This window comes from Maylandia zebra, linkage group LG8 (genome assembly GCF_041146795.1).
Source record: "Maylandia zebra isolate NMK-2024a linkage group LG8, Mzebra_GT3a, whole genome shotgun sequence".
NCBI lineage: Eukaryota > Metazoa > Chordata > Actinopteri > Cichliformes > Cichlidae > Maylandia > Maylandia zebra.
Window position 1 is genome coordinate 126,486 of NC_135174.1, and position 6,575 is coordinate 133,060.

Sequence of the window (6,575 nt, forward strand, 5' to 3'; positions counted from 1 at the left end):
GCTAAATTCACAAAGGTATAACCGTGCTAAATAAAAGAGGCCCAAGCACCAAAGCACTCTAATGCAAGCCTCTGAACTGTATGTTGATAAGTACATGAAGCGTACCTCTACCTCTACAGCTGAAAACAGTTTGTATCCGCACTCTGAGGGTCTGCTGAATTGTTTTTAATACGCCACTTTTTGACGAACTGCAGATGATGATGAATTCCTCTTTATTGGAGAAACTGTCCCTAAGCTATTGTTGCTCATACTTACTGAGTTCCCTAGCTACTTCCTTACTATGTCAGTAAACTCTTTGAAAAGGAAGCTGTTGTAGATTTAAAGCTGTTGTAGATTTAAAGAAACATCTTAATTGAAGCAAAGGCAAAAAAACTGGAATGAATTTTATGTGACTGTTCATATTAAAGCCAACAACAAGTGAGAATCCAAAACCAGCTCCAATCGTTTGTATTAATGATCTCCCCCCCCCCTCTCTCTGTGTGTGTGTGTGTGTGTGTGTGTGTGTGTCCGTGTGTGTGTGTGTGTGTGTGTGTGTGTGTGTGTGTGTGTGTCCGTGTGTGTGTGTGTCCGTGTGTGTGTGTGTGTGTGTGTCCGTGTGTGTGTGTGTGTGTGTGTGTGTGTGTGTGTGTCCGTGTGTGTGTGTGTGTGTGTGTGTGTGTGTGTGTGTGTGTGCCCTCACAGCAGGAGCTTTTCTCAAATGCATTTCCAATCAGTTTCTTTTTTTACAAGAAGTGTAGCTCATACAATGGTATAAATGTATTCTTTGATATACTTTATAAATATGAAACTCTAAAGATTTTGAGTTCATACAAAATAAAATAAAATAACAGAAGGGGGCGTGATCTGTAAGTGGGTTGATCTTATTAAAGGGTGTTGGTAGGAGTGGCAGCAATTTTCAAAAACCATAGAGTTGGCCACTGTGTCTCTAGCAGCTGCAACTTTGGAAAAGAATGGTAATTCCCATCTGTTGGGCTTGAAATTCTCCATGAAAATGGCATCTTCCAGCCCTTCTGCTCAATCAACTGGTTAGGGTCACTAACCAGTTGATTAGTGGTTAGTGTCACTCTGACACTCTAAGTGTCAGAGTGACAGAACTTGGTACATATCTGGTACTTGGTACCAGGGATCCTGAGCAATCTTTAGTCTCTGAAGATCCAGCCACGAACCCTACATTTGAAGATTGGAGTGAAGATGCACCGTATTCACCAGTGTCAGAGTGGAGCTCCACCACCACAACTGTGGACTATGGACACTGACAACAAGGAATATTTTTTTGTATTTCAGCGACTCTCCCGACATTGATGAGGTAAACCGGGCATGGCCACCCTTCCAAGGCCCTGAGAGATTACTGGAACCGCTATGGGATAATGATGAGGACTTACCCTATGTACCCACGTAACCGGTGATGAATTGTGAAGTTACAATTCTTTTCTTTAAAAAGCATTTTTATTTTTGTTGATGTTGTGCTATGGGATTGTATGTTTCAATTTTACTTATAATGTGCCAAATCACTACAACAGGCGGCTCAAGACGATGCCATCCAGAGTAAGGATCTTGTTAGCCACAGTGTTTCTAAGATTTTTACGCCCGTTACAATAACCTCAGTTTTATCTGAACTCTGACGGGCGTGTCTTTTAATCTTGTCAACAAATCCTTAATCACCTAAATCTGCCATTTATCATCTTGTAAAATGTTCCCTCTGCTTCTGTTGCACATCTCCCCGGACACTCTCTGCTTCACCTGTCCTGTGCAGCTGGTCCAACCCCTGGCTGCGTCCTTAAACTGGGGTGTTTAAATCTCTTCACCTCTGTTGTGAACTTCAGACAAAGTTTGTGGTAACAAAATCAAACTGACGAGGATCTCGTTTGAAAAACACACTCACGAGACAAAATAAAAACAGACTGCTCAAAGCAAAAGCAGAGTCCTCACAGCTGGTAGTACAAAACACAGTGACAATGTGTATATTAGATACCCTCAGTGCCAAAAGCATAAATATGAAAAATGGGATCACCAAGAATATCCTAAAAATGGCATTGAGGGGGTGTTACAGTGAAAAAAACAAAAAGCAGCCAAATTTTCATCTGAAAATGTTGAATTTTAGTAAAAACAATGCTCTGTAGTTTGATACTGTCGTTACAGACAAAGCAGATTGTTAGGGTTTGTATTGTTGATTGTCATTTATGCTTAGAAATATCTACTTATATAGGCTTAGAGTTTTATAATTAGTTGTAGATTGGTAGAGGTTTGATCCTTAATAGTCTGCAGAGGCTTTGTGTGCATTCCAGAGTGCTCTGGCATTCACGCCCACATCCTCGGAGCATGGGGGAGGTCGTACCTGCTCTTATTGTTTTATGGTAGGATAAACGTAGCTATATCTGTTTTAGTCTAAGTGCCTTTTGTTTAGATGAACTGTTGGACTTCCAGACCAGCAGGTTTAGGGAAGTCATTTATGGGGTCACACTCTGACCCCACACACACACACACACATACTTACACAACGCACAGGCAAGGTACTCTTTGTTTGTATGTAGACGTAATATGTTAATGAACCTATGCATATTCATGTAACCTCAATAAAAGAGCAGTGTTACGGGGGAGCGGATGAGAGCAACTGGGGTCAAGCGAAGGAACGGCGTTTGTCCGGTTCTCTCCCGTGCATGAGAAACAGGAAGAACTTTGCCTACTCGTGTCTTGCTTTGCTGTGTAATTAAATTGTCCTTAACGAATAGGTTTATGCTACAAACCTATCACAGATGTTTAAAGCCTTTGGACGCACATTTGAAACGCACTCATTCTCCTTATCAGCTGGAAACATTAAAGCCGTAAAATGACTTTTTCGAACGGATAAAAACTATTGAACAACAGCAATGTTGAGCCTGTTCCAAAATTTGAATGTACATGTGTTGAAGGTGCGGGTCTTGTTGAATTATTAAACATACATTCTTTAATTTTTCGAGCCACAAAAACAACAACTTTTAATTTTCTTCTGCTTGAGTATCGGCCTCGGGTAGCTCTACTTATCATTGCTCAGTCAGTTGTCTGTTTGTGCTACTTTTTCAAGGAGCAGCGGATTATTGGTAAGAGTGACTTTATGTGTTTAGTTACTTAAGTGGAAGTACTGTGGAAAGTTTTACCTTACATACATAGGGCTGACAGTACAGCTTCTGAGGTAACTGTTTACAAAATGTTATATTCTATCCACAAGTTCTTTGCAATTTTACATTGATAAACATTATCCTTAACACATTTGGCCCATATAAAGTACTATGGCCATCACACTGTCATTTATAATTGTTTAAATAACTCGTGTCTTAATCCTTCCATCACACAGAAAATAAAAAAAAAACATGGTTCACTTTTACATCACAAAATGTTAGAAATATAAGTCGTTCATAACAACCTGAAAGGTTGGGAGTTTAAAATGCAAACCAATGGAAGCAGCAGTAGAAGACTATAATGTCACAGAGCACATGGTGTCTATTATTGTGTAGACATTTATAAATAGGAGCTTAATAAAGACGCTTCATTTCTTAAGAAATAAACAGGTGGAGTGATCTTTATCAAAAGTGGATGTTGCACCTGTGGCTAAACCACTGCACCCAAAAAACTTTAAAAATCTACTGTGTGTGAGGCTGTGTAAGTAAAGCTTGCCCTTCACACCCGCGTGTAACAAATCATCTGTTGGGGGTTGTGGATTTGACACCTCAGCATTGTGAAAGTGGGGAAACATGTTTCTGGCTGCACTGTAAGAAGTCATCTATAGAATCTACCCAATAAATCTGAGGTAACAATTTGCATTGACTTTTTTGGGGTAGATTTAGTTCAATATATTGTGTATAAAATAACTTCAATAAAAAGCTATGAAATACTTAATTAAATTGGGTAAAATTTACCCCATATTTATGTATACATTCAACAGCTGCTTACTCATTGAAATGAGGTAAAATTATCTCCTGTTTGCTAGTTGGTAATACCTGATAATTACTAATAAAATTTAATTATTATCAGTTGATAAACATTACCTATTCATATAAGGTAAAATGCACCCCCCCCCCCCCAAAAAAAAAAAAAAAAAAAAAAAAAAAAATATATATATATATATATATATATATATATATATATATATATATATATTCAAATGGTTCCTCATCTCAAAGTTTTTATTCCATAAAAATACAGAATAAAGTGCAACACAACAGCTAATGCAGACAACACTTTCAAAGGCCACTCAGTCCATTTTAAAAGCCAAAAGCACAGAAACTCTACAAGTTGTTTCTGTGCATGTACGTTATCAAACAGATAGAACAGAACACTAACACCAACATGTAATAGTTTCTGTGCTTGCTGTCAGAAGAAAAATTACAGCTCCACCAAGCTATGTCCTCTGGGAACAAGAGGGGAAAGGTGTGTGCATTGCATAAGCTTATTTTTGAGGCCGTGGACCCTTTTCAGTAGTTTCGCCCCGTCAAGTTCCAAAAACAGTTTTTGAAAAGTGTCAGATGTGTTCTTCAGCTCCTTTGGATATTCGAGGTTGAGGGCATATATCAGTCCCATCAGCAGTACACATGCCTTTGCTCGGCTTCCACATCCCTCCATCACTTGGTTTCCCTCAATCATAACGGACACATCTGATGGATCCTCCTCAGCCATGATGTTGTGGATCACGATCACCTTCATCATATTGTCTGTGTAATCCTCACATTCCTACGTGTTAAAAAGAAAGAAACAAAAAGCATACACATGTTTTATTTTATTTAAGATGCTTTTTCAATATATTTCAGTTGATCTGAAGAGGGGAGTGGACACGATGGATAGAGAAGGGGAGAACAGGGGATAGGAGAGGACAGGAGAGAAGAACATTAGGATCCCTTGAGTTAATAAGTGAACTGTTATCAATATGACAAACCTGGCAGTCATGAAAAAGATCTTCTTGTCTTTCCCCGAGGTAGCTAATGAGGCAGCAGATAAGGAGATCCCTTTTCTTCTCAATGCTCTGTGTCTGTAGGGAGATACAATTTAGTGAAAAGACTAAGTCGAGTGATTTACTTACATTAAGACTGAATTCCTTAAAAACAAAAACATGGCTGATGCCTCTCTCCAGCTTTCAACAGGTGAGAGGCTGGGTACACCCTGGACAGCCAATCACAAGGAAACATAGAGACAGACAGGATAAACAACCACGCACACACTCAAACCTAAGGACAATTTGGAGAGACCAATTAACCTAACAGCCATACTCTCTGACTGTGGGAGGAAGCTGGAGTACCCGGGGGGAACCCACACATGCACAGGGAGAACATGCAAACTCCATGCATAAAGACCCTGGGCCGGGATTTGAACCCAGGACCTTCTTGCTACCCACTGCAGCCCTCCATAATTACATATTTGTGAAAAAAGTCAAATAACATAGGTCATTCAAAGTGTCCAGCAGAGGTCTCATCTTGGAACCAGCAGCTCCTCCTTTGGCAGGCATAAGCTGCAAAAGACCTGGTGTGTACTCATCAAGTTTCAGCATGAATGTCTCCACCAAAGAAACTGTGGTGATGCGTCTGAACTCTTCGATGAGCTAAGAAGTAAAGGGACAAAAAAATGACATTTCAATTTGTTGACATTTGTTTGACATTTGTTTTTTGGTGGATAGGAATAGTTATCACACATACTCACCTGAGCCTCAGTGAATAATGCTGGCCACCTTTCTTTTAACTCACCCACAGAGGGGCAGAGGCTGACCACTCCAAGTCTTCGGCTAGAGAACGTTTTATTCATTTTTTCTGCAATTATCTTTGCGTTGTTTTTCTTTGTTATTTCATAAATTAATTCCAGCCTCTCTTTCTCCAGTGTCTCTTGGGTTTCTCCAGTAGGATGCGGAGGGAGATAATTAACCTCTGCTTTTTTTTTGGCTTTTTTACATTCTTTGATGGCACTGCATCAGCTGGATGCTTCCTTTTTAAGGCATTAATTTCAATTTCCGGGTAAGAAAATTTTCGAGATCTTAGCTTGGCACGGTAATTGTGCATCTTGTTTTTTATGCGCTGCTGCCAGCCATATAAGCCGGCAAATGATCCTGGCTCCTTAAGACACGCAAACTTTGAAACCAAGGCTTCAGGCACTGAGAGGATCTGCTGATTGGTTGGGTAAGCAGTGTACGAAAAAATTACTTTTGCAAGGTCTTGCATTGTTGCTGATTTAACACTGGCATCCATGAAAGGTCTTCCAGTGTTGCGATATGAGTTGTTTGCCTCAGCGAGGATTAGTTGTATGTCTCGGGAAAACTCCGGTACTTGAAATGGCACTGGCCACGCAGCAGGGCGACATGAATCAGGGAGAATGATGGTGTCACTGGACCTTGACGATGCGCAGTCGGACACCTGTGAGGGTGCATCATGACTGGCAGGGCAGATGTCCGTTTCAGTAGTACTTGCAGGATGGGTGCTCACTGAAGTCGAAGAGTTCAATGCAGACGATGATCCTGATTCACATGCTGGTTGTAAGTCAAGGGTGATTACTGGCTCTTTAAGGATCACTTTAACAGTGGCCTTGTCATACAAGTCAGCAGTCGAGATGACACTGAAAAA

General features: G+C 40.3%; 1 long non-coding RNA gene across 1 annotated transcript; it reads right to left on the reverse strand.

The window, feature by feature from the left end:
- Positions 1 to 4,345: 4,345 nt before the first annotated feature.
- Positions 4,346 to 5,815, reverse strand: LOC143419930 (uncharacterized). The gene is made up of 3 exons (XR_013099956.1): positions 5,665 to 5,815; positions 4,907 to 5,566; positions 4,346 to 4,704 (listed from the first exon to the last, which is right to left on the reverse strand). It is a non-coding gene; the product is annotated as an uncharacterized LOC143419930 (long non-coding RNA).
- Positions 5,816 to 6,575: the final 760 nt, after the last annotated feature.